At 48.5% G+C, this 27999-nt stretch overlaps 1 long non-coding RNA gene across 1 annotated transcript; it reads left to right on the top strand.

Annotated features, from left to right (window-relative positions):
* The first annotated feature begins 17085 nt into the window (after window positions 1–17085).
* Window positions 17086–23351, top strand: LOC131479829 (uncharacterized). The gene is made up of 2 exons (XR_009245123.1): window positions 17086–17290; window positions 23282–23351. It is a non-coding gene; the product is annotated as an uncharacterized LOC131479829 (long non-coding RNA).
* Window positions 23352–27999: the final 4648 nt, after the last annotated feature.

Below are 27999 nucleotides of genomic sequence, written 5' to 3'. Positions count from 1 at the left end.
CACTTGTATGCCTGCTCTTTGGACCTGCCCCTCTGTCTCCATCTTCCCCTTTGGAGGCCACACCCCATCCCTGGCAGGGTGTTCTCCGCATGACCTTTACAAAAGCCCTGTGCACCTCTAATTGGATCAGAGACCCACATGGATCTGTAAACCCCTGGCCTTTGTAATAAATATTAAAAGAAAAAGAAAAGAATGTTTAAAAATGGAGGAACATGTATTTTTAAATGAAGAGAGCAGAATAAAGGATATTTGACATCTGATCAAAAGTTCCCAATAAATATTCCCTCAAAAAAAAACTAATAACATTTCTAAATATTTCCAGGTCACTTTTGAAAAGCATTAACATTTGGCTACAGATTTGTGGCAACAAGAACCAAGAGGACTTTAGACCTTGATTTGGCTTGAAAACAATAAATGTATGGATTAAAGAAATGCTCCTTAGTGAGAATCAAAGTAGAAGGCATCAACAATTAAATTCAATGGAGATTCTCTTCTCAGCAGGGACCTGCTACACAATCCTCACCCTGGAAGAAGAGCCCCCCAGGGCAAAAGGCCACAGTCAACACCTTGGTAACTCAGAGGACAAAAAAAGGCAAGGTGTCCAGGGTTAGCAGACAAGGCCACCTTGCGTTCTGAAGTTGTCTGCCTGTCTTACAAAGCATGGTGAATGAAGTACTGTAATCTAATGCAGATTCCTGTGAGAAGACAAACTTCTCTCTACCACCTGCCCTTAGCAGAGGACCAAGTATAACCGAACACTTCCTCCCAGGGACTTCAGAGAGTTCAGGGAAAATGAAATTAAAGATAGGTTTATTTGGGTGTGATTTTTTTTTTTTTTTAAATCCATCCACACAAGAGGTCCTAAAAATGTTCATGAAAAAACACATCATGGGAGAAAATTACTCAGGCATTTCATGTTTTTTGGATCAACATAAACTTAGTTTTTTATTCATTTTCCATAACCTGTTTGAAGAAGCTGGTATACGTGTACAGACTGACTAAACGAAAACTACAGCCTGTAGGCCTGTGCCCCAGCTTTGAGAATACCTCACATGCAGATCTATTTTTAGCTATCCTTGTCCTGAAAAACACTAAACTTGATTTTGAGAATCACAAATGGTGACATTTGCAGCCTTCTGCACTCACAAATATATCATTGACGTTTCTGCCAACAAAAATCAAACACCAGAGAACATATTTCCGGTCCAGTTGCTCTGGCTTATGCGGGAGTCTGAACCCTCGCTGGTGACACAGATTAATCATCAAGATCACATCACTCTAACTGGGCTGATGTGCAACGTGTCTAGTGTTTATTTTATCTCTGCCTTGCATTGAATAAAAACCTCACTGCCAGAGACACTGGACAAGCAGGCGTCTTTCCAGCTGTTCCTCTACAAAGCCAGTGCACAAAGACAGGATGTTGTTCTAAAACAGCATCCCTTAGTTTCCGGCTGGACAGGCCAGCAGCTGGCTGGTGTGACAAACAAACCAGGCGAGTGGGTGATCCATGCCAGCTCAGTAGGGAAGCTGGGGCTCTGGCTTCAAAAGCAACCCAGCAGTGAACTGGGAGGTGGGTCGAGGTGGAAAACTGGTAAATAATGTGAGGAGGTCACTGACTTCATGCAGGGGGCCAGAAAAACAAGTGCTGGAAACAGTCAGGGTCCCAGAGTGAAAGTGAGGATGGCTCAGGAATGTGGAGAGAAAGGTAAAGTCGACTCAGAGCAGTCAATTGGCCTGCCAGAGGTCACAGAAACCTGGAAACAGAATTAGTTACAGGACACAGAAAAGTTCCATCAGACTTTGGATCTGCCAAACCTGGGGTAATGGTGGCAGCTGAGATGGGCACCCCACCTCTCTGGCCTGTGTATTTTCAAAACGGCAGCTTTTATATCAATTCCCAAATGGAAGCAGAGACACTGCCATGCTGGTGGGGTGGGGGGAAGCAGGGCCTTTCCAATGAAATAAATCTGGATCAACTGGGTATTCACAAGTAAAAAAGTGCTTTCTGTCCAGTTTCATGCCACAAAGAGACATCAGTCCCAAAGGAGACAGATGAGCAAGGTTCCTACAACAAAACACAGGAGAACATCTTCCTAACTGTACAGTGGATCATTGTCTCTCCAACGGGAGAATGTCAATGACCACAATTATTACCACAGATAAAGTAGATAATATTAGCATAAAGGCCTTTGGTTCACTAGCAAAAACATAAAAGAGCAGTCTACAAAGTGAAGAAGGTGTGTGTGATACGTACAGGACTCATGTCAAGCAACGTCTCAAAATCAGTAAGAAAAAGACCATCCAATAGGAAAATGGGCAAGAGACTTGAACAGACTCTTCACTAAGAGTATATCCAAATGGCCAGTAAACATACAGAAAATTCTTACTGATTCTCAAAGAAATGCAGTGAAAAACCGGAAAACAGTCTCACAATGCGTCCATCAGGATGAGTACATTTTAAAAAGAAGGAGAATACTAAGAATGTGGACTCTTAGGATGTGCAGCCCCCAGAACTCTCACAGACCAAGGCAGGCACTTTGGAAAACTCCTGGAAGTATCAATTGACATGGAATATACACAGCCATTGTGTATAATTTTGCCGATAACATTTACTCAACAGATTCCTAATACAGGTACCTTTGCACAGTTTCACTCCTAGTATCAAACCACCAGCCATACTTACACCAGGATGTCTATATTAATTTTTTTATATTTAAAATTTTCTTCCTTTTAAGATTTATTTACTTTTATTGGAAAGGCAGATATACAGAGAGGAGGAGAGACAGAGAGGAAGATCTTCCGTCCGATGATTCACTTCCCAAGCAGCTGCAATGGCTGGAGCTGAGCCAATCTGAAGCCAGGAGCCCAGAGCTTCATCTGCATCTCCCATGTGGGAGCCGGGTCCCAAGGTTTTGGGCCGTCCTCTACTGCTTTCCCAGGCCACAAGCAGAAAGCTGGATGGGAAGCAGGGCTGTTATATTAATTTCTATTCAGAGTGGATGAACACAGAAGCTCATATGCCTGACAATAATAGAATAGGAGCTCGGAGCACAGCACAGTCACTAGCAGTGACAAGATATAACAGCAACTAGAATGAATCTCCCAGTTGCGATGTTGAGTGAAAGATGCCATTCATTGCATCCGCGAGCTACCGCCATCAAAACCCCAGCCACCCAGGAGCAGGCGGTGTTTATTTCTTGCTGACTGATTTGTGGGTACAGTTCAGCTGTTCCAGGTTGGCATGGCAGTGGGTCAAGGGTAAGACTGCTCCTCCCGTCTCCCACCCTGCTTGAATTGGTAGCTGTCCTTGGGTGAAAGGCAGGAGCCCAGGAGGGAGCAAATGGAAACACATAGGCCTTTCAAGGTGTTGGCTTGGAACAAGGGCCCTCAGACAGATGTCCACTCTGTTGGTCATAGTAAGTCTCAAGGCCAAGTCCAACATCCATGGAGTGGCAGAATGTGCACCTCCCATGGCCCTCCCCATGGGGAGCAAATATTTGCTGAGTGGGATCTACACCAGGACATGTCTGCGAGGTGCAATTTTCTGTGGGCATTTCCTATTTCCGAAAGAAGGTTAAACAAACACAAAAAGGTGCTGCAGCAGCGCTACTGCCCCCACTCCTCCCCGGCCGCCAGTCCGTCAGGGCAAGAGGGTAACGCTCATGAAAGTCCCTATAGAGGCACAGGGAAATGAGGAAGGAAGAGCATGTGTTTGCTAGCACACAATGCACTTCCTGTCTGCTGGGAGGGAGAAATGCCTCCTGCTAGACCACCCCCATTCTCCCTTCCTGTAACTGAAGGCCCAGCTGAAAACATGGGGCTGGTGGAGGTTGTGGGGGTAAGCGGTGTGGAGGGCTCCCTTTCCCCCTTCAGCTCTAGGGGCAAAGACTGGGAGCTGGTTTGCTACAACACTGACATTCCAATCTTCCCTCACACTGACCAGGAGACTAAGCATGGGGAGAGGTCGAGGTTCCACTGAAATGAAAAAGTAGAATTCTATTCCTTCTTGGCCTGCGAGGAAAAATTTGAGTGTGCATAATCACACACACACGCAAACACACACACACACACACACACCATGGTGACTTACAGAATCTGTTATTTAGAGTCCACCTGTAGAATCAGACCTCAGGATGTGCTTGAGTCTATGGCCTAGTGTTGTGGTCCCAGAAAGCTAGTTCAAGGTCGCAAGCTTAAGAGTCACACCTCTCCCACCTATGTGGTCCTTTCTGCCCTCCTGTGACATTCACTTATCACACCTGGACCCTGAGTGGGGAGGGGTGACAGAATTGCATCCTTGTGTAACCACTCCCTTCACAAGTCCCCATAAAAGCCCAGATAAGGAGGGGCTCCCTGTCTTGGTTGCATGCCTTCATTGCTCTTGAACTCTGACTCGGGCTCTCCAGTACCTGCTTGCTCTCTGGCTTCCCACAGACAGACTCTGAGGACAGCCGCTGAACATGCCCCTGTGTGTCTGTATTCCTCATCCTCTGTTCACTCCTTGGGCAAGTTGTGAACATGTTAGTGCTAAGATGCTTTGTATTTCTAATTTGTGTGCTTTCGAGAGTTTCAGCCGAGGTAAGGTCTAGCAGTAATAGAATATTACAGAGAAGCCAGAAAAGGTGAATGTTTGCAACTTTGTGTGCCCAGGAAGTTCGCTGCATGTCTCTTAGGATAATTTATATTGTTGGGGAAGCTGGGATATAGGTCTTCAGTTTAACGAATGAGTTTCATGGTAATGACCATTTGTTCCTCTCAGGGCTTTGATTCAGAATGGATTATTCATGGACTTTTCATTTGCTAATTTCTAGTGGGCTTGGTTAATAAAGACTCCTTAATACATCCTAGACTTGTTTGGCATGATCTCTCTCACACCCCACAGCACTACTTGCTGTGTGACTTTGGGAAACAGGGTCAACCACTCTGATCCTCTGCATAATGGATGTATGTTTATTGACTCCATGAGTCTTTCTTGAAAGATTTACTATGAATCATGTAGAATGTTAGGTTTCCACGCTGCACCAGTAAATAGGAGAGACTTGGTCCTTGCTATCACAAAGTTTATGCGTGGAGGAGGCAGAGTGAAAAAAAAACCAACACCATTATATTGGCAAAATCACAATAACAATCCCAGTGGAGATTGGGGTGTGTCTGAGACAGTCTGGGCGGCCCAGTGAGGGGAAGTTCAGGATGTTAAGATGCTGCTATGGGCACAGAGATGCTCAGTTGCAGAGGGATGCCCCAAGGGATGCGGCTAAGCAAGAAACAAGGCACACAGCAGCTATGAGGGAGTGCAGGAAACCTAGGTTGGCTCAATTTACCTTTAGCTCTGGAAAATTTTACAAGAGTCTGATCACAATGGCTCCCTCCGAGGGAGAGCCCTGGCTTGCTGAGGTTGGGCTAGGGCAGGGTGGGGGCAGGGTGTGTGGCACGCTTTGGTACTTCGACATTTCTGCACCTTGTGGCTGTGTGACTTCATTCACAAGCACCAGTTTGCTGCCTTACACACCTGTTGGGAGGAGAATGATGTGTGCTTCCCATGCTTGCCCAGATGACTCGATGGATGCTACATGAAGGCATCTTGGCTCAGTCTTCAGCTAGGGGTTGGGAGTTGGGTCATACAAACAGCAGAAAGAGCTTGGCCTGGGCTCTGCAAACTGGAAGCCTTCAAATAACAGGATCCTCTTCTCTTACAGTTCCGGGGGCCAGAAGTCTGAGATCAAGTGGGTGGCAGGCCCAAGAAAACAGACTTCCAACCTCTCCCAATTACCCCTGGCCACCCACCGTACCATGGCTGTCCCTGCCTAGCTCTCCTGGGCTCGCAGCCATATCCCTCAAGCACTGCCCCTATTGTCGACAGGCTGTCTCCCCAAGATAGTCTGTGTGCCCCTGCAGCCTTCCCTGCTAACCATGTGTGCCCAGACCTTGTATACAAATAAGGTCAACTGCACCAGTACCAGGTGGACATGAATTTGGACACCACTATTTCCAGTTGTTGAATCTGCCAGTTAAGTGTCTCACCACCACCAGGTTACCCATGGCCTGGGGCAATCAATCCTTCCAGGCTCCCACATCAGTCTGAGAAATGAGAGGAACTCTGAGTATCACCGGGGCCCTTCTAGATTTTGTAGGTGCTTCTGGAACCTGTCTCAAATGGGTAGCTCTAGGGCCCGGCGGCATGGCCTAGCGGCCAAAGTCCTCGCCCTGAACGCGCTAGGATCCCATATGGGCGCCGGTTCTAATCCCGGCAGCTCCACTTCCCATCTAGCTCTCTGCTTGTGGCCTGGGAAAGCAGTCGAGGATGGCCCAAGGCCTTGGGTTCCTGCACCCGCATGGGAGACCTGGAGGAGGTTCCAGGTTCCTGGCTTCAGATCGGCACAACACCGGCTGTTGCGCTCACTTGGGGAGTGAATCATTGGATGGAAGATCTTCCTCTCTGTCTCTCCTCCTCTATGTATATCTGTCTTTCCAATAAAAATAAATAAATCTTTTTTAAAAAATGGGTAGCTCTAGCACAGGAACAGGACCCTGTTCATGTTTCACATTGCCCAGGTGAGCGTGCACTGTGCCAGCCACGGCAGGTGCCGCAGTAGAGATTTCTGAAGTCACTTTCCCCTGGCTGTTGGAGGTGTCTGGACCTAACTTTGAATGATGTTTGAATTCTGGGCCAGAGTCACACTCAGAACTGTAATACAGAAGCCCAGCTCTGCCTGCTCCCACCCCATCCCATCACCGGATTCACAGGACAAGTATACTCACATTCTGTTTGTTCTGTTCACGGAGCAGTCAGAAGAAACTAGATTTACCTTGTCAGGTACCACAGGGACACCTATGGCTGTGCATCAGGCAAAGGTGTGCTGCTGAGTCAACTCCAGCAAGTGGCAGCTGTGTGTCCTGCATCTCAGGTGGTAGGGTCATGGGAGGAGAGAGAAAATAAAAAGTTGTTCCTTGGAACTTCATGAACATGACCCCAGCAGTGCCAGTTCCCTCCGGTATCCCAGATAGAGGTATAAGCAAGACCCTGTTCTCTTCCTTTCATACGGACCGTGGCTCCTCACAGAGGCTCTCCCACCTATTGGCTCATGTGATTGATTGCCAGGAATCAGGAGTAGCCAGGAACTTTCATCCCTGCTTTGCAGATAAGGAAACAAAAGCCCAGGCCAGGAGGTGCCAGACCTGCCCAAGGTCATGCTCACTCCCAAGGGTTTTAGCTGGCAGGCAGGCACTGGTACCACACCCAGGGTCCCTCCCAGGGCTGCCACCCACGTGGCTGCTCCAGGAGGGCGACCTTGACCATCACCACCCATCTCCCACCCTCCAAGTCACCCAGCTCAGCGGTCAGGTCATAATTTTAGCCATGAACATATTGTTCTCTTGCTAGTATATAAAGCGTGAGTGCATGCATCTTTTATAGAATGATTTATTGATTTATAAATCAGTAAAAATTGCTCCACAGAACAGGTTGAGACAAGTCTGGAAGATCCCTCCCAGCATCTGACCACTCCAGATGTGCCCTCCTGGTGGGACTTGAGATGGTCCCTACCCACAGGAGGCTGATCAAGAGACTATACCCTGAAGGAGCATGCTTTACCTGACAGCTCAAGGGCTGGGTTCCTGCCGAGGACCAGCCCTGGGCCATGCCATCCGCTGTTCCAGCCCAGGACAGGTGTGGCAGACTCAGGTGGCTCTGACTCTGTTACAAGGCTAATGTCCAGTGCCAGGGGGAGCTATTTGGCTATTGGCAGGGGGCTGGTTGGAGTTTTGGCTGAAGACCTGCATGACCATTAGGCAAGAGCTGGGAGCTCTCTCTTTAAAAATAGAAAATGAGTGAGGTAGGCTGGGAAAATGGTATTTTACAGTCCTGTGGGAGAAATGGGAATGGTGGTGTGCCTGTGACGTTTAGGCCTTGTCTGGCAGCTTAGCCACTAGAAATCACACAAGAGAGAATGCCACAGTGTCAAGAAAGGAAAGAGACCCAGGACTGTGGTCTCAGCTCCAGTGGGGAGGTAGCACCGTATACAAAGGGAAGCCGCCATCTTTCCATGGTACCGTCTGTCCCCTACATCCATCAAGGTGCCTGGCCAAGGGTGGGGGAGGGAAAGGTAATGAGGAAAAGAGGGGCCGGCATAGGGGCTGTCATGGGAGGGATGCGGGCAGACCAGAAGTTTCCTGTTGGCCAGGCCGGGCTGGGCTTTGGGTATTGTGCCACCAGTCTGAAGGTGAGATCAGGAAGAATCATGGGGAAGGGAGCCAGTAGAGAGTATAGGCTGCAGAGTTGGGGTCTCCTTTCTGATATCTAATGGGGGTAAAGCAGAACCAGGAAGGTTTCCCCCTAATAATTCTAGCCCTGATTGCCAGGGAATAGACCCAAATTCTCAGTCCTCCCTTTGGGTATAATGAAGAGGCAACTGGGTGGGGAGAGAGGGCAGGCACCCACCCTATCCTATCAGAGCAGTCCTCTAATCAGCCCAGTTTTTAACCTCATATGTTTGTCTCTGAGATCCCATCTTGTCCCTGACATTGCCCCGTGACACTCCCATTCCACAGATGAGAAAACTGAGTCCCATTGAGCTCTTTTCACCTTTAGTTTTCTGTTCAACACTGATCATCTAAGAAGGCTGTTGGTATCTGTCACCTGGGGAGTAATTCCTTAGTAGTCCAAAGACAGATCCTCTAATGGACTCTGGTGATACGAGGGCATACCTGAGGTCACAATTACGGGAACACATGACTGAGTACTTACTGTGTGCTGGGCACTGCCCGTTTACAGTGCTGTCATCTTGTCCTCACGCCCCTAGGAGGTGGGTGCTATTGTTATCTCTAGCTTACAGCTCACAGAACAGAGACACTGGGGACCTTGGAAAGTTAACTGCCTTGTCAGAGTCACTTGATGGTAAGCGGTGCCTTTGGGATACTTGTACTCATATTTGCTTAGCTGTGATTGACAGCCAATGTTGCAGGGGGAGGGGGTGGACATGGAGGCAGTGAAACTGGCCACTAAGATGGGAGCAGGAAAAGGAAGAATAGTGAAAGATCAGAAAGTTTATGCGGACATGATAAGTGAAAATCCTATTTAAAAAGCAAATCAAGGGGTCTGGTATGGTAACCTAAAGGCTAAAGTCCTCACTTTGCACACGCACGGATCCCATATGGACACCAGTTTGTATCTCAGCAGCCCTGCTTCCCATCCAGCTCCCTGCTTGTGGCCTGGGAAAACAGCAGAGGATGGCCCAAAGCCTTTGGACCCTGCACCTATGTGGGAGACCCAGAGGAGGCTCCAGGCTCCTGGCTTCGGATCAGCACAGCACCAGCTGTTGCGGCCACTTAGGGAGTGAATCAGTGGATAGATCTTCCTCTGTCTCTTCTCTCTCCTTGTATATCTGACTTTCCAATAAAAATAAATGAATAAATAAATCTTTTTTAAAAAAAGCAAATTAAGAGGGCCAGCATCATGGCTCAATTGGTTAATCCTCCACCTGCAAGCGTGGCACCCCATATGGGTGCTGGCTCGTGTCCTGGTTGCTTTACTTTCCATCCAGCTCCCTGCTTGTGGCCTGGGAAAGCAGTCAAGGACAGCCCAAAGTCTTGGAACCCTGCACCTATGTGGGAGACCTGAAAGAAGCTCCTGTCTCTTGGCTTAGGATCGGTTCAATTGCAGCTATTTTGGGGAATGAACCAGCGGACAGAAGACCTTTCTCTTTAAATCTGACTTTCCAAAAAAGAAAAAAAAAGAGCAAATCAAAACCTTTAAAATCCTGCCCAGAGTGGGTATCTGGGGTGGCATCTATTAAAACAGCTTAGTAGGTTAGTGTCCCATGTAGAGAACCTAGTTAAATCCTAACTCTGTTTTTTATTCTAGTTTCATTTTCTTCCTAGTGGTGCCCACTGAGAAGCAGCAGGTAGTAGCCTAAAGAGCTGAGTCCCTTCAACTCACATAGGGAACTTGGATTAAGTTCTGGCCTCCTGGCTTTGGCCCGGCCCATCTTATCAGTTGTATACATTTTACAAGTTCCTTCTCCTCTTTCTCTCTCATGCCTTTCAAATAAAACAAAACACTCCAGTTATTTTATGGTTTTTTTAAGTAGATGCCATGTTTAATCCTACCAAGAGCTTTAACTTGAGTTGGTTTCAAACAATCCTCAGGTATGAGAACACATCCCAGGGTTGGATGTGGAGAGGAGGAGTTTGAATCACATGGGAGGAGACCTTGCTTCTTCTTCTTTTCTTTTTTAATGATTTTATTTATTTTTATTGGAAAAGCAGTTTTATAGAGAAAAATCTTCCATCTCTTGTTGACTCCCCTAAATGATCACAATGGCCAGAGGTGAGCCGAATCAAAGCCAGGAGCCATGATCTTCTTTCAGGTCTCCTATGTGGCTGCAGGGTTCCAAGGCTTTGGGCCATCCTCTGCTGTTTTCCCAGGCCACAAGCAGGGAGCTGGATGAGAAGTAGAGCAACCAGGATACAAACCAGCACCTATATGGGATGCCATGCTTGCAGGTGGAGGATTAGCCAATTGAGCCATGATGCTGGGCCCAAGGCCTCACCTTAATGGAGGAGGGGAGCTCCTTAGAGTGGTCCCTGAGGGTCACACTTGTCCTTTTCAGAGGAAAGCCTCAGAGGTATCTTCAGCTGGGGTACTCTCAGCCTCTGACAACCATCACTGTGGGGGAATTCTTTGAAGCAGAGCTGTGACTGCTCACAGCCCTGGTAGCTGCAGTTGAAGAAATTGAAGTGAGAGGCCAACATTGGGGTAGACCAGGTAAAGCTGCCACCTGCAATGCAGGTATCTCATGTGGACATGGATTCAAGTCGCAGCTGCTCCACTTCTGATTCAGCTCCCTGCTAATGCACCTGGGAGAGGCAGAAGACGTATCAAGGCTTGGAGCCTTAGATCTGCTTGGGAGACCTGGTGGAAGCTCCAGGCTCCTGGCTTCTGGCCCAGTCTTGGCCACTGTGGCCCTCTGGGGTGGAGGGTGTGGTGAACCAGCAGATGAAACATTTCTCTGTGTGTATTTCTGACTTCTAAATAAATAACTAGATCCTTTTGTAAAAACAAATTTGAAATGATAGAAAACTCCAGTCTAGTATTCAGAGAATAGCCACCCCTAGAATCTTTGGTGATTGATGGTGGGGAGCCAAAAGACCTGGAGAAATCAATAATCTATTCTGACTTAGCTCCTTAGCAGGTTCAGCCAGCTCCTCCACCCCACCCTCACCATGACACTGTGAAAGGCAGGGCATCCACTATCAGACTCATTTTACAGATGAGGAACATCAGTGGGACTCCCCCCGTCTGAAGGTTCCAAGACCTGGAACCCTCACCTCCTCCTGCTGTTTCTTCCAGCACACTTATACCTCACATGTGAGCTGCAGCCAGGTCACCCGGGTCCCAGGCAGGGTCAGCACCCGGACACACTGCCGCCTTAGCGCAAAGCCCCGACGCCCCTCACGGACACAGTGGTGTGGGAGCCTTGGGTGAAGGCAGCACCTCTCCTGAAACCCGCTGGGTGCAGGTATCACTGACCAAGACGGCTCCTGCTCTGGACAGGGAGATGCCAAAGAAGCACGACATGGTGACAGGGAACCTGAGAGGCTCCTGGGGCACAGGAAGAACCTCAGTGGTGATGGCTGCTAACACCATCTCCTGGCACTTCCTCCTGTGCCCGGGGATTTCAGAGAACACACCACCTACTGAACCACCGCACCCTCAGCCACCTGACAGCACGACCTGCTCCACCTGACCCCCTCAACCCTTTCCAATCTCTGCTTTCTCAGGATTTTCAACAACTGCCCACTAGACACGATCTTTGTCCAGGCCCTGCCTCCCTGGTCCTCGCCTGCAGTTCAGAAAGGCAAGGGCCATCACAGTGAACAGCACCTCCTTGGGGCAGGGCCTCCCTGCTCTCTTTATGAACACAGCTGGCAGCCCCATTTCCTGTTCCAAGCACAGATGAGGCTAGCGGGATTCTTGCTCTCTCAGCCCTGTACTTCATCTCAAACTGTCCTAGAGCACACAGGGTGAACTCCACGACTCAAAGTGGAACTCCAGCCTCATGAAGTGCTGTGTCCAGATCTCAACCTGAGCACTGTGTCTCCCAGCTAAGAGACACAGGCCCATTGGGAGGTTCTGGGCCCACTGGGAGGTGCTAGACACATCCTCGGTGCCACCCAAGCTGCACCATGCACATGTAGCAGGGCATGCTGCCCCTGCCCTGGGTCCCAGGCCCCTAGTAAGCAAACAAGCAGATGGGGTCCTGTATTGGCTAAGCTCCCACAATATGCTTGACGCTCATGACCCCCATGACCCTCAAAATCTCCATGACCCAGAGCTGAATCATCCCGATTCTTCTTTCTAAGAAAAAGGAGGGACCAGCCTTGCGGTGCAGTGAGTTAGGCCACTGCCTGTGGTACCAGCATCCCATATTAGAGCTCTGTCGAGTCCTGGCTGCTCTACTTCGAGTCTGGCTTTCCGCTTGCACACCTGAGAAAGCAGCACAAGGTGGCCCCAAACAGTGTCTGGGCCCCTCCCCGCACTCACATAGGCAGCGTATATGGGCTCTGGCCTCCGGGCTTCTGCCTGGCCCGGCTCTAGCCTTTGCGGCCATTTGGGAAGTAAGCCAAGCAGATCAAAGTTCTCTACTCTCCCACCTCTCTGTTGCTCTGCCTCTCAAATAAATAACTAAATAACTAAAAACTTGAAAAAGGGAAAATTCCTTAGGGTCCAAATGACAGCTCAACTCCCTATTCCTGTGGTCTTACAAAGCTTCCAGAAGCCATGCGTGGATGGATGATACATTGGCGTGGTATTCATGTCTTACATCTTCCTGGATTTTGTTTTCATTAAAGGCTTCTTTTGCTTGGCCTCTCAACCCACTGGCCAGCCCAGCAAATTCTTGCTTCTCTCCATTGCCTCTTATCACACCCTCTCTAAGCCATACCTCCTTGAGCTAGGTCATCTCTGAAACTGTTTCCAGCCACAGATACCAGAGACCATGGTGCAGGCACTGGCAGCATGAGGCCCCCGGCTTGCTGTCCGCCTTCCAGCCCCACCTCTGCAGAAAGCCTGCTCCAGCTTGTGGCCCTGCTGTAGCCCAAGGCAGTTCCAGCAGAGTGGAGAGGGCCAGCTGCTGTGGGCCGCAACATCATGGAGCTGGTCCAGATGCTTCCCTGACTTCCGGACTCCCTTCCTGAGTGGCAGGAAGGTGAGGGGCATCAGGCAGGGAAATGGGGCTTAGCTCTGCTATCTTCCTCTGATCTACTTCTTATCTCAGGGGGTGCTAGGGCCTCTACAGCGGCTGTAAATGCGTCTCACTGTGGCAGAACCCAGATGGCTAAACTCATTAAAAAAATGTTACCGGTGATGGAGCCAGCAGCTGTCTCTCAGCATCCGCTGTCCCTGGGTCGGAGAGGAGAGGGGGCCTTCCAAGAAGCAGGAAGTGGAAGCATGCCTTGGGGAGCTTGGATCTGCCTGCTTGCCTCCCCTTCACTCCTTACTCTCTCTATCTCCCAAGCAGCATTGACGTCCAGACCCAACTTTCTACACATTAAAACTGTTACAGAAAAATAGCCAGCTAATCGTTTTTCTCTGTTTTTTTTTTAACCTTTTAAAAAAGATTTATTTATTTTTATTAGAAAGTCAGGTCTACAGAGAGAAAGAGAAACAGAGAGAAAGATGTTCCAGCTGCTGGTTCACTCCCCAAGTGGATGCAACTGCTAGAGCTAAGTTGATCTGAAGCTAAGAGCCAGGAGCCTCTTCTGGGTCTCCCATGTGGGTGCAGGGACTCAAGACTCCGGGCCATCCTCAACCAACTACTTTCTCAGGCCACAAGGAGGGAGCACTTTCTAGAGAAAGCCTGAAGAGCAGCTGGTAAAAGTGCAAGGGAGATCCCACCCCTCTTCCCCCAGGCCCCTGGCTGCCTCCTCCTCGAAGCCTTCTCTGCTGCACGTGGTCCACAGGCCTCCTGCCGCCTGACGTCTTTCCCTTTGGTCCTTCTACTTTGTCCGACTTGTGACAGGTCCAGGAATTCTCAGAGGAAAACAAGGGAAGGGGCACAGAGGCCCAGCAGCCTTGCCCAGCGCAGGCCCACCAAGACCCAACTCCCCTGCAAGCACTCGGGTTCAATCCTTGTAATCCAACTCCAAGCCTCACCTCTGATTTCTGTGGGAGCCACCCACTATCCTGCATTGCCCAGCCAGCTCCCTCAGCATCCCAGCCTTGCCTAATCCCCTTGCCTGATCTGTTTCTCTGCCTGACAGATGCCCACACGCTCATTTCAAACCCAGTTCTCCAGTAAAGCTTCATTAACTCCACAGGTCAAGTTCACACCCTGATCTGCTCTCCCACAACCTTTGGCACAGGTGTCTACCACAACACTCAACAGGGTACCTGTAACTGCCGAACTGCTCTCTTCCCACCAATCTTTGAGTTGCATGACGCACAGTTTGCTGAAACTGCAGAACAAGTTTATTTTCTTGAACAAACTCCCCGCTGATAAAAAATATCAAAGAGAGTTAGAATGAAAGCTGGCAGGCATACTCAAATCCAAGACCAAGCTGAATCTTCTGAGAACCTCATGGCATTCCACCTGAAGGACGGAGTTCTGAACTTGGCTTTCAAATTACAAGAGCTTTTTAAAAACAATGAGATCCTGCTGTTGTCTCATGAATGAGCAGATCAAGATTGCTGTAGCCCATAATTCTGAGAATCTTGGAAGGTTTCACGTGGCATCAAGCGGTTGACAGGCACCCATAGAGAGGCCCAAATGGAGACTGTGTGACTGGTGGGCTCCTCTGGCCACACTGGGGACCCTCCCACAACCCTGAGGTATGCACTGGGGATTTGGGTTTTAGACCCAGCTCTGCCTCTTGCAGCTGTGAGAGGGGATTGCTCAGGTACTGCAGCTCTGGAGATGACGCAGTTGCCTCCCAGGGCTGTGGCGTGCATGGTACTCATACGGACTACCACCTACACCTGGGGTCATTCCTGTTGGCTCCTGAAGGAGGTGAGGCTGAAAGGCATGGATCAGCCGAGCGGGGAGCCTTTGCAGGTTCACAGATATTTGAAGATCTTAAAAAAATACTCACTCTGATCCTGGAAGTGCTGTAGGGAGGCACAGTGATTACAAAGGATCAAACTGGGGAAGCAAAATTGAACAAATTGCCCACGTGGTTAGAAGAGGAGCTGGAATCTGAATGTAGCTGGTGGATCAACTGGTAAATCACGGTTCATACTTACATATGTGTGTGCACAAACTTGTGCACCACACCCCACCATACACACATACATGCTTCCTTTTTGCAGCCCAAATGTAACACATAGAGACCAGCTGGATTCAATTGTTTCCATCCTGAATTGTGCTTCTTTCAAGCCTAACAGAGACATAGTTAGCCGTTAACCTCCAACAGGTGGACCTGTGGAGTCAGAGTGAGTGGGCTGGGGGTACTTTACTCTTCAGTGGTACTGTGCGTCTTCTCCCTACGTGAGCATTCTCTGTACAAGAATTCATAAAAAGCCTCACGGCTCTTCATTAGTAGGTTATGTTTCCAAAAGCAAGTTTCCTAGTTTCGTAGCAATTGCAAACATCCTTTGACGTGCAGGATTTTGGTGGTTTGAGGTCTCTGATCCCTTGGCTGCCAGAGAGCCTGCCAAGTCCCTCTGGAATCCAGCCTGCATTTGCTGGCGGCCCCACTCCAGCTCTCGGCCACAGTGGCCAAGCTAGCCCAGCCCCTTCCTGTGCTTTCCAGGTCAGCTTTCCTGGTAGGGCAGGAGGCGGGTTGGGGAGGAGTGAGAAGAGGGAGGGAGGAGGTGGGGGATGCTAGGGTTGGCCTTCCAGAGTGGGCAGGAGAATACTGTTTGGTGAAAATAAGGTCAGATCCTTTGGAGATCTCCTCAATCGAACCGCTGGACTCAGAACCCTAGCCAAAAAAAGACAGAGGAAAGAATAAGCCAATCAACCACCTCAGCTATATGTTGGCAGCGAAATACAGAGCAAATGGAGAATCTATGATGGACTACGTCAATCAGTGGATTCTTCAACGACCTCATCGTGTTTGGAGTGACGAAACTGGCAGCGATTCATAACTGGAGAACTATCAAAACCACTTGAGCAAGTATCTCAGAGCATGGCCCACATCCGGGACTTGGGGTGGGTGGGAAACTGGGTGGGGCTTCTCCCTCAATATCCCCCTTTACCTCAGATACATGAAGGAAACAATATGGACATAATAGTCTTACCCACTTCCCTATAGCCCCTGAGCCTTTTTTTTTTTTTTTTACTATAATTAACTATGTAAAGATTGTCAACACTATAATAAAAAAAATAAAATAAAATAAAAAGAAAATAAGGTCAGATCACACGCAGGCCACACCTAGGGATGGAGAAGACCCCAAGCGGGAGAAACCATGGCAGACTAGAATCAAGGGAGAGGTGGGTCTGGAAAAGGGGGAAACTCCAGAGTCAGAAGAGGACACCAGGCCTGCTGGGAAGAGCTCCTGCCAGGAGCAGCAGCATAGGGAACCCAGAGCTCTGACTTCTACCTCCCCACAGCATGCTCTTTCCTTTTGCTAAGGTCTAGAGGGGTCAATGGGGCAGACACTACCAGGGCAGTGGACCTGCAGGAGGGGCTCTGGAGCCTGGTGCCACCAAGCCTGCAGCTGAGCCCAGCCAACTGCACTGTGCATGCAGCTGTCACCCAGCTCCTGGAGGGACACAGCACACTCTCCTGCAGTGGCGCCTTGGAGCAGCAATGGTGTCAGGCAGAAAGAGATGGGGCGCAACAAGCTGGTTTGCTCCTGCTGCAAGGAACGCTTAGCAATGCCACTTTAATTTCTCAATGACATCCCTGACAGCTCCTCATAGCGCCCTGCTAATAAGCCTGCTTGGACGCTGCCCAGCTTGCTGGAGGAGCATGCATTACCCAGCCCAAGCTCTTCTGTGTCTATGGCTGCTGGGGCAGTCTCGGTGCAATGGACTAGCCTGTGGACTAATCCTCGTGGGGCCTCCAAGGGACCAGGTGCAGGGAAGTTGCCTGGGTGGGGAGGGCGGGGAAAAGGGGAAGGAGGGGGAGGGACGTTTTCTTTGCTACTCCCTTGGCAAACAGGCATTTGCTGTTGTCTTCTCAGGCTGCCCCCTGGGCCTTATCAGGGCTGGCAGTGTTTGCCTGGCTGGAAAACGCTCCCTCGTGTTCATGGAGAAGCGGTAAATGAGAAGCCGTCTCCTGCCTTCCTCAGTGCCAGCCGGCCGAGCACCAAGCAACCTCTGAAATATTATCTCCTCATAAACCTCAGGTGGGTAAATATTGACGGAGAGCATGATTGGCATGCCCTGGGCAGCATAGGCAATGTGGGTGAGGGCAGACCCCGGCAGGGAGGGAAGCTCAGGCCGAGGAATGGCAGGTACCTCCACTCAACTCCACATGCAAGTGAAGCTCTCTGAGGTGACCAGCTTTCTACCACCACCTTGAACTTACAGCACCCTCAGATCAGCCTGTTGGGCCACACCTCCACATGCAGGGAGCCCTAGCCCCTGGCCTGGTGAGGTTTTCTGGGGTCCCCTGGACATACACCCCTTTCTCGTGATGAGAACTGATACTGACAGTCTCAGTCTAGCCAGGCCCCATGGAAGGCCCCTGCTGCAGCCCTAAGCCCCCTGCTGGATCAGGGACAAAGGCTTCATCAGGTGTGGCACCTGCGACTGAGCTGCTGGCAGCTCAGGGATGTCCACCTCCAAGCCGCCAAGTGACTTGCCAGTATTGTGTGGTGGGGCTTGCTGGGCAAATGCGCTTCTAGGGTTGGTCTAATCGATGGTGAGAGCAATCTGCCTCCTCCTCCCCAGCACACTGGACTCCTACCTGCCATCTTTCCCTCCTGCCTTCTCTTGATTCAGAGACGAGCTTTCTTCTTCCACCTTGTATGACAATTATTTGAGGAGTTTGCTCACCAACCTGTCTGGCGGCATCTGGGTCTCGCTCACCTCTGTGTCCCCTTGGCCCGTGTCACCCCCTGCTCGGATTCAGCATTTGGCTAGGGCGGCTGAATCGGGTTTCTTGACTGTGAATGGCTTGCTGGGAGCAGGCTCATCCTGAATGCTCATGACAAGGGGTGGTGGTTTTGCATTCCCGCCCCGATGGGGGAGGGGCTCCTTCTGAGCTGCCATCTGCCTGGCTGGTGGCACAGAGAGGCCAAAGGGGGGGGGGGAGTAAGACTCATAGGGCTGGCATTTAAAGTACTGACACCTAAGGCCAGCACTGTGGTACAGCAAGTAAAGTCATCACCTGCAGTGCCAGCGTCTCACCTAGGCACTAGTTTGTATCCTGGCTGCTTCACCTCCAATCCAGTTCCCTGCTAATGCACCTGGGAAAGCAACAGAGGATGGTTCAAATGCTTGGACCCCTATATCTCTGCAAGACACCCAGATGAAGTTCCTGGCTCCTGGATCTAGCCTGGTTCAGCCTGATTGTTGCAGCCTTCTGGGGAGTGAACCAGCAGGTAGAAAATCTCTGCCTGTCTCTCCTTCTATATATATAATCCTGAATTTCACAAATAAAGAAACATTTTTTAATTACACCCAGTGAAGTTGAATATAAATATGTGCCTCATTTTGCTCAGGATATACTTAAAAATGATTCATTTGTCTGAAATCTAAATTTGATTGAATGTCTTTCTATTTTTGCTAAGTCTGCAACCCTAGATAGGGATGCCAGATTGAGCGGATCATCTCTGCAGGTGTACTAGCCCTAATGCTGAGCTCTAAGCTTGGCATGCATGAAGCCACAGCCCAGGAGAGGGCAGGCAACAAGTGTATTCCAGTTGGCCTCCTTTTGTGGCTACCCATGTCCTCATGGTCTGATGTCCCCTGAGGCTCCAAGCAAGGTGCTCTAATGTCCAGCCCCCAGACACCCCTAGGCCTAGGCACCTGTGGAAGCCAGCTCCAGTGAGACCAAGGTAAGGTGTCACTGTACAGAAACATCTGGGAATCCTCTGACAAGTCCCCAGGTAAGGACAGGTGTTTTATTTATTATCAAATCCTCAGTGCCTCACACAGTTCTTGGCATCAAGTAAGTGCTCAGTGAAGATTTGCTAAGTATTTACTATTTAGAGATTGTTACTACTGGGTTTTTGCCACTCATTCTCAGGCTCACCTCTTCTCCCGTGACAAAGAGGGTCTCAGCTGTGAGCTGGCATTTGGCTGTCAATCTAACTGATTACAGCAGGGTGCAGTGGCCAAGTGCATTTGGCTGGACTTAAAATCAATGAATGCCTCCTCCAGAGACTGGGATATTAGAAAAACAAGATAAAACTGCATCTCCCAAGTCAATTCACTTGCATTTAAAGAGTGATGAATACATGCCCTAGGTGTGGCTTTAGGAAATCAGGGCACAGAGCACACACAAGGAGCAGCTGGCACAGTCCCAGCCCCTTCACTCTGCACCCTTGTGGAGCAGGAAGACAGGATCCCTGGTGTCATACATCTGTTTCCTGTACACCTGCTGTCTCTCTCTCTCTCTCTCTCTCTCCTCTCAGAGTCATCCAACACCTTCCTCTTCTCCAGTTCTTTCCTTTTTTCTCTGCCAGAAATCCAGATGGCAACCTGATCTTGGGTTTGGAGTTTGGCCAGAAGTAGGTGGTTGTCATTAAGATGTTACCAGAGGAGCAATCCTCAGGGGTACAGAAGCTATAGGCAAGGAAGTGGGGACCTGGGTGGGGTGGCAGTGGGGCAGTCGAGGGACCCCATGGAGCAAAGCCCTAGTGACCCTGGTATGTAAACTATGAAAGGGCCATCAGAGGCTTCCAGCTTCCTGACCTAATGACTTGGGGTGGGAGATGGGACCTGCCAGACTGTAGTTGTAAATACCAGGAACTGACTCTGCATCTTGAAGGAACTCACAGACTGTATTTCAGAACTCACTGAACCCTGGAGCCAAGCTGCAGAACCAAGCCCTGTAAATGAGCAGTCACTGTGAGAAGCTGACACAGTCAGTGATCCCTGTGGGAGTATGGGTTGGGGAGCAGGCTTGCAAGAGAAGTGGCAGTGAATGCAATTGTGAGCACCCCAAGTGTTAGACACCCAAAATGTGCAGGTGGAGCTGTGGCATCAGGTCCCACTTCCTGAAATGTGGAGTAGCACCTGCCCTGGTCACTCTGGCTTCTCCAGCTAGTCTTGCCTCCCATCACCTTCAGCTCTGAAAGTCTTATGAGAAGCCAGGACATAAAGGCAAGGGTGGGAGGACATTTTCAGGGAATGAAGAGTTGGCTGGGTCTTCTCTTCCTAGAAATCACAATCCCTAGTCTGAGCTTTCTTTTCCTTTCTTCTTCTTCTTCTTCTTCTTCTTCTTCTTCAGAGAAAGAGAGAGAGAGAGAGAGAGAGATTTACTTATTGTTTGAAAATTGGAGAGGAAGAGACAAAGGAAGAGATCCTTCACTTGCTGGTTCACACCACATTGGCACATTAGCAGGGAGCTGGATCAGAAGAGAAGCACATAGGATTTGAACCAGTGTCAATATGAGATGATGGTATCGTAGCGCAGGCCTCCTAGGTCTGAGTTTCTAGTCATTACAACTGATTCATAAATGAGAGACTTTGAGCTGGCTGGCACTGAGGGCAGGCTTGAGTCCAGCTATAGAAAGCAAGCTGGAAAAACCCCTTCTTCTCTTATGGACCCATGGCTTTTTTTTTTTTTTAAGATTTATTTTTATTACAAAGTCAGATATACAGAGAGAGGAGGAGAGACAGAGAGGAAGATCTTCCGTCCGATGATTCACTCCCCAAGTGAGCCGCAATGGGCCAGTGCGCACCGATCCGATGCCAGGAACCAGGAACCTCTTCCAGGTTTCCCACGCGGGTGCAGTATCCCAATGCATTGGGCTGTCCTCGACTGCTTTCCCAGGCCACAAGCAGGGAGCTGGATGGGAAGTGGAGCTGCCGGGATTAGAACCGGCGCCCATATGGGATCCCGGGGCGTTCAAGGCGAGGACTTTAGCCACTAGGCCACGCCGCCGGGCCCATGGACCCATGGTTTTAAAGTCCAAGTTCAGTGCCTGCTGTGGGGCAGGAAGACCTCCAGGGTTGCAGAGTGACTGCCATATGGGCTGCAAGGACCATAGAACTAAGTCACCCTCAGTGTACCCAAGGACTCTCTATCAGACACCTTACAGCATCTTCTAAATATCTCTGTGGCAAAAAGGTCATCTTTCTTTTTAGGTGGGGAATGTGGGCCCATCCTGCAACCCTGCCACCCACATGAGAGGAAGGGCAGCCCAGGGGAGGACGCAGCTGGGAGGGACCTCTCCTCTTCCCCCGGAGGCAGTGACGTCCAGCACTTCTAGGAGATCGTGATCATGTTGCAGCTATTGTTAAGTTTTGGCGAGGATATTCTGGCCTGCTGTCCCTTGGGGCTTGGTCATGAGTCACCATAGCACATCCTCAGGAAGCAATGGGCTAGACTCCCCAAGTGGCCAGGTCCAGCAGTGGACCGAGGCGCAGAGGTTGTCATGGCTCTGCATACATGTAGGCAGGACTCTGGGTGGCTGCCGCCATTGGGAGTGGCAGGTCTTGACCCCAAGGAGGAGAGAAAGGCACTCTATCACTCATCTCCCTGGAGGAGATGGGAGGGTCATGAAAGCATTGTGGGACAAAGGCCCAGCCAGACCTGGATGGAGTGGCTACCCCTTTGCATCTCATTTCCTGCCTGCCTCCCTAGAGGAAGCCATCCTTAAGTTGCACCTTGCAGATGACCTGGTCTGCTCCCCTTTCCTAACAGGCTCAAAGGATGGCAAAGAGCCTTGCCTGAGCAACAGCACTCCCAGGCTATGTAAAGACCTGAGGAGATGCCAGCAATGAGCAGATGAGCAACAAGGAAATGGCCATAGATGGTCCATCACACAACTTGTTGACTGTATCATGTTCTGGATCAGAAAGGGCTCTGGTCAGGTTACCCTCTGCCTTCCTGCTCCTCTCTACCTGTCCAACATTCCCATCTTTGGATGTGGCTCCACTCTTATCTGCCTAACTAGGAATTCAGAAATTCTCAAAGCTGAGACTGGCATTGTGACACAGCAGGTTGAGTCACGTGAATGCTCCAGTTCAAGTCCTGATTGCTTCACTTCTGATCCAGCTCCCTGTTAATGTGCCTATGGGAGGGTACAAGTGTTTGGGCCCCTGTACCCACATGGGACACATGGATGGAGCTCCAGGCCCTTGGCTTCAACCTGGCCCAACCCTGACTGTGAGGCATTTTTGGGAAGTGAAAAACAGATGAAACATCTCTTTCTCTTTTTTGTAACTCTGCCTTTCAAATAAATAAATAAGCAAAGGAAAAGAAATTCTCTTTCCTCTCTGCCCATTTCACAGAGGGAGCTTCCCCTCCCTTTTTACAAGGTCTGGCTCCTAGGCCAGTGACAGCTGTTGGGGTGTGTTTGTGTGTGTGTGTGTGTGTGTGTTCTTGCCTCCCTGGGTGTTCCCCGTCCCAGGGCCTAAAACAGTCCCTTCGTAGAGGAGTTAAGGATTGCTTGGTCTTCCAAGCAATCTAACACTTCCTGCCCAACTCCCCACAGTCCTGTATCCTCCTGACCCCCCATGCCTATGGTTGTTTGGGTGATTTTGGTCACCAAAGAGCCACAAGGAGAAGTGGAGTTAGATGCATTTCCTGGAACAAGCAGGAGCTGGCTCGGAGTGAAAAGGAACCCTGGGATGGAACTTGTATCTTTTGTTGGAGGAAGGACAGAGAGGCGCAGGTGTAGGCTTGGGGCTGGCAGGGGGTAGAGGGATAGGAGGAGATGATTACAGCAGATGTGGGAAGGATGAGAAATGTAGAGCGAGGAAGCCTCCAGGTGGACTGGAAAACGTGCACCAGCCGGGAAAGCCAGGTCTCTCATGCTGTCCTTGAGCTAATCGGCTGTGTGCCTGAGTTAGTACACTGACTGCTCTAACAGTGTTACATAGAACCATCTGGATGACAGCGGTGCCAGCCAACACACACATTTTGAGCACTTGCAACATGACAGGCTGTTGTGCTTAAATACAGCTTGACAGCATTCCCCAGAGGCTCCGATTTGGTTCCCAGTGTGGCAGTGTTGCCTTGGTGGGACCTTGAAGAGGTGGAGCCTCGTGGGAGGTAAATAGGTTCCCGGGGCACCACTGCTGGAAAAGATGGTTGCTGCTCTTGGCCGGAGAAAGCTGTTGTGAGAGTGGGTTGTTCCAGAGCAAGGCTGTCCCCTGCACTCGGCCTCTTGTGCATGGAGATGTTTGCCTTTCTGTGCCTCTACCAAATGCTAATGCAGCAGACAGTGTTCTTCTCAGAGGCCAAAGAGATGGAGCCATCAGATCTTGAATTTCCAGCCTCCCAAAAAGGTGAGCTAAAGAAAGTTCCTCCCTTCACAAGGTACCAGCTTTACACATTCCATTACAGCAGCAAGGGGGAATGGACTAAGATACAAACATGCCTCTCATTTTTTTTAGGCACCTGTTTATTAACTGTTACCACCAACCTATATGGTAGATATTATTCTTATTAGTAGTAGTAGTAATATTGTTATTCCCTCCTTTTCTGAAATCATTAATTAGAGACACAGAGAGGCTACATAACCTACCCACAGCCTCAAAGCTACTAGGGTAATTCAGGACTAGAACCCACTCTCTCAGCCCTTGAAACCTTAAACCAGAAAACATGAGGAAGAGATGGTGTCATTTAGGGCAAAAATTAACTGAGCACAAGTTTGATTATTTATACCACATCTACTCAGCTAATTTTTGCCCCAGTGATACCATCTCTGCCTCAGATATTTTCTGTTAAAACCTATTATAAGAAATGAAAATTTTCTCTTTTATGTTATAATCTATAACCCTGATGCTTAAATAATTGTCAGACAATCTACAGAAAAGGTCTTCAGAGGAGAACCTCAAGAGAACCGATACAAGCAACTAAAACGAATGGGCTCATCTGTTCCTATTACTTCTGAAGGTTTTCTTTGCTGCTATTCAGTTTCTATTTTATTTTAATATTTACCAGGACCCAAGTAAATGGGGAAGTCCATAATTGTATTTGATGGAAAGGGAAACTCCAAATAATGATATGTTGGAGCAAAAACTGACCTTCTCACAGTATGTGTGTGTTACTGTGTGTTTATTCTTATCTGTGCAGCTATTCAACTCATTCTTCTTGAATTTGCTTGCATTATTTTAGCAAATTACTGATCAACAGTTTCTCAAACTTTTTGAAAAATCAGTTCTTTCCTGCCACAAATCAGTTTTTTTTTCTGCCAATAATGAATGAAGACCCTGACTCACACTGGCTTAACAATAAGCACCTACAAAAGAAAAGTGAATTAATGGCAAATGTATGTTGATGCATAAACTTATCAAAATCTATGCATTTTTTTCAGAATACATGCTTTCCATGAACTTTTCAAGACCTCTCATCTGCATGATTTCAACTTTTTTTTTAACCAAAATCACTTAGAATTCCATTTTCCATTCACCTGTTGAAGTTCCCTGTTGAATCATGTCCCATCACTGGAAGTTTGGAAAAAACTAAGAGGCCATGCTTGCATCAGTCAGAGTTATCAAAGACTCCATCCCTTCTTCCACTGAACTCTCCTCCATTTTGTTTGTCTCCTAAGCCTTCCTGCCAGATGGCCACACAGCCTCAGGTGTCACACATAGAGACAAAGCCAGGGGAATGACAGAAGCTATGTCTCTTTTGATGTGTTTTTTTTTTTAGAAGCAAAACACAAAACATAAAACCCTCTTTCAACCAATCCCTTTGCTGAGTTGAGTCACCCACATACTCCTAAGGCAGTGGCTGGCTGCTCAGCAGCCAGGAATATAACAGCAGGCATTCCCTAACGATGTTTCTGAAATGCTTGCCATTTTTTTTCCATCCAGGTATTGAACCTTTAAGAGCCCACAGAAATAAAACTCTTTTAACAGATAGATAGCTAAAGCTTCATGAGAACAATCCTGAAGCTTTCTCTGCTGATGAGTTTCCTCCCACCACGGGAGGTCACCATGCTTTCCATCAAAATAACCAGTTCTAAAATACAGGCTTGCTAACCGAATGTTATTTCAAATGTCACAGAGTCACTGCTGGTTAGAAGAACTACTTGGTGAAAATGTTTTTATGCAAAGGCATCAGAACTTCATGCTAAAATGGCATGTTGAATATACACATCCCTCACCTCTCCATCACTAAATGTCAGTTTCTAAAATCAGCATTTAACATGAAATGAAAGGTGTAACATCAAAAGGACAATAGAGTAGAAAAGGATGCCTTCAGCAGATGGAAGAGTGGCTCCTGACTTAGCTGACCTGAGAAAGCTGAGACACCTGCATCATCACACTTATTGCAGAACTATCCACAACACCCAAAACAGGGACTCATCCCTAGGCACCACGGATAGGTGACAGATAAAGAAAATATGATCCATGTATACAATGGGATGTTATTCAACCATAAGGAGAATAAGATCCAGCGTTTACAGTCTAATGTGTGGAATTGGAGAACACCAGACTAGGAGAAACAAGCCAGGCACTGAAGAACCAGTCACGTGTTCTTTCATACATGGAAGCTAACCCCCCAAAGAGCCCAACTGAACTTATCATACTGGAGAGTTGGGTAATAAAATGCAAGTGGGTGGAAGAAGTTCTAGTGACCCCCAGCACAGTGAGGGAATTGTAACTCACACTGGTGTGTCATTGTGTAAAAACCAGAGGAGAGGAACTGAGAGGCAACAAGCTTAAAGCAAAGATAGGGAGAGATTCATTGCTTGATTTGACCTATTTATGCTGCAAACATGCACTACAATATTGCACCATACCCTTCAAAAATGCACAACTATTACCTGCTAATCACAGATTTTAAAAGGCTTAAAACACAATCAGAGGGAAAGCCAAAAACTGTCTTGATTTTTACATTGAAGAACTCTGAGAAGGTTCATAAATTGATGACATGAGGAGGTATAGGTGAAGGAGGACTAAAACAGGAGGATTGGTTGAACATCTATTGAAAAAAAAGAGAGAGAGAGAAGTTGTTGGACCTCTGATGCCCTTCCCAATACCACAGAGTGAGTGCCACTGACTGCAGAAGACTGGAGCTGATTCTCAACAGACAATGGAAGAAACCAGCAACACTGAAAGAGTTCAGAAACCAAGGGTGCAGACACCATGCTGAAAGTTGACAGCAGAAGACATGCAGCATCCTTCAGGTGGGAGAGGGAAGAGTACTCCACGAGGCATCTGAACAGTTCAAAGTGAAGACAGGCAGATATTGTTACTAGGGGTCCCCATCCTGATCATCATGTTGTAGGCATGTACTTCCCAGTTTTTATTTCAGGATCTTGTCCCATGTGAGATAAAAATTCAAAGCAAGGAATATGTAAGGTATTGTCACAAGACCAGAACTTATCTAAAGTGAGCGAGTTTACACACAGGCACGAATGTCAGCAACCCCCAGGAGAGAGAGGCAGTCACCAGGAAAGAACCAGAGGGCTACCCACAAGCAGAAAGTGCATGAGAAGACTAGAAATGGTGGTGCACCTACATCTGCTAATGACATTTTAGGGTATGGATGTGGTGCCCTAATAGAATATGCAAACAAGGAGGAATTTGGGGGGAATTTAATGCACAGGAGGTCTTCTGTGAGCATTTCTTCGTGCCTCTACCCAGACGTCAGCTTACACATGCTTGTCATGGCACTTGCTCCTCCTGGTCCTGCAGGAGACTCAGGTGTACTGTGGGGAAGTAGGAATGCTAGATTGGCATGTAGTGGGGTGCAATTAAGGTGCAATGCTAGAAACAGGAGCTGTGAGATGGTCTTCCAGCTCATTGTTCTCTGTCTGGCTTCCTGCCTATGCCGTGGCGCCCCCCTGTTAATCATGCTGCTGGGGTCCCTGTGTCCTGAGCTTTCAGTTAGTCACTGTTCAGTCAGCTTTCTGCTGCTAGAACTGAATACCACAAACCAGGTAATCCACGAAGAATAGAAGAATGCTCAGTTCCCTGTTCTGAAGGCTGAGAAGTTCAAGAGCAAGGAGCTAGGTTCTGGTGAGGGACTGCTTGCTACTCAGAGGTGGGTGGGGTATCCCGTGGCAGGGCAGAGTACATGTGTGTCCTTTTAGGGCTCCCCTTTTCTTTGAAAGCCATCAGTCTCGTCGTGAACACCGCGTCTCAGTGAGCTTAACTAATGCTCATTGCCTTCCAAAGGCTCTGCCTTCAAACGCTAATATAAAAGAATCTATAACAAGCAGAAAGGAAAAAATAACCTAGAATAAACTTTCTTTTAAAAAAAATTATCATTACTTGCCTCACAGAGATAAAATCTTGCACTTGCAAAACAGATTATTAGAAAAACAGAATAATGTCTTTATTAATTAAAAACATGAACATAAATGAAAAATTCTATAGAAGAATTAGAAAATTCAGGTGAAGGAACCTTCCAGAAAGAAAAGTGAGAGAGTAAGCAAAGGAGTAGAAGATAGGGAAGAAAAGATTTTAAAAACACAGGTGACACATGACAGAGAACCAGTATCCAAATGCTAGGAATTCTAAGAAAAAGATGGAGAAGAAACCATCTCACCGTTGGATATCAGAACTCCAGATTCTCCAACCTTTGTGACAAGTGGGAATCAGGCAGGGGTTAGGCAGGAATAAATAAGCTGGATTATTTTCTCACAATTTCTACATAACACTGTACTGCAACTCTACTCCCCTACCTGTCCACGTTTCTATGATGCACCTGTGTCTCATATGGTACCTGGAAGGAGAAGACACTGTGATGCCTCATGGAAGTTAGGCTCCACGTGAAAGTGCCATGAGAGCCCCAGAAAGCCTCATGCACACTGAATTCCACCCCAACTACATCCTGTGTGTATATTCAATGCGGACACCAGCCTCTATCTCATAAAATAGACTGATATCATGGGAGTGTTTCTTCTTTTGTTCCTGGCTTCTGGATCATGCTTTGGGTCTCCTGGCCTCCTCCCACTCTCACAGGTAGCTCTCTGTC

This window comes from Ochotona princeps, chromosome 3, assembly GCF_030435755.1.
Source record: "Ochotona princeps isolate mOchPri1 chromosome 3, mOchPri1.hap1, whole genome shotgun sequence".
In the NCBI taxonomy this organism is placed as follows: Eukaryota; Metazoa; Chordata; class Mammalia; order Lagomorpha; family Ochotonidae; genus Ochotona; species Ochotona princeps.
This window is presented reverse-complemented; position numbering and strand designations above follow the sequence as displayed.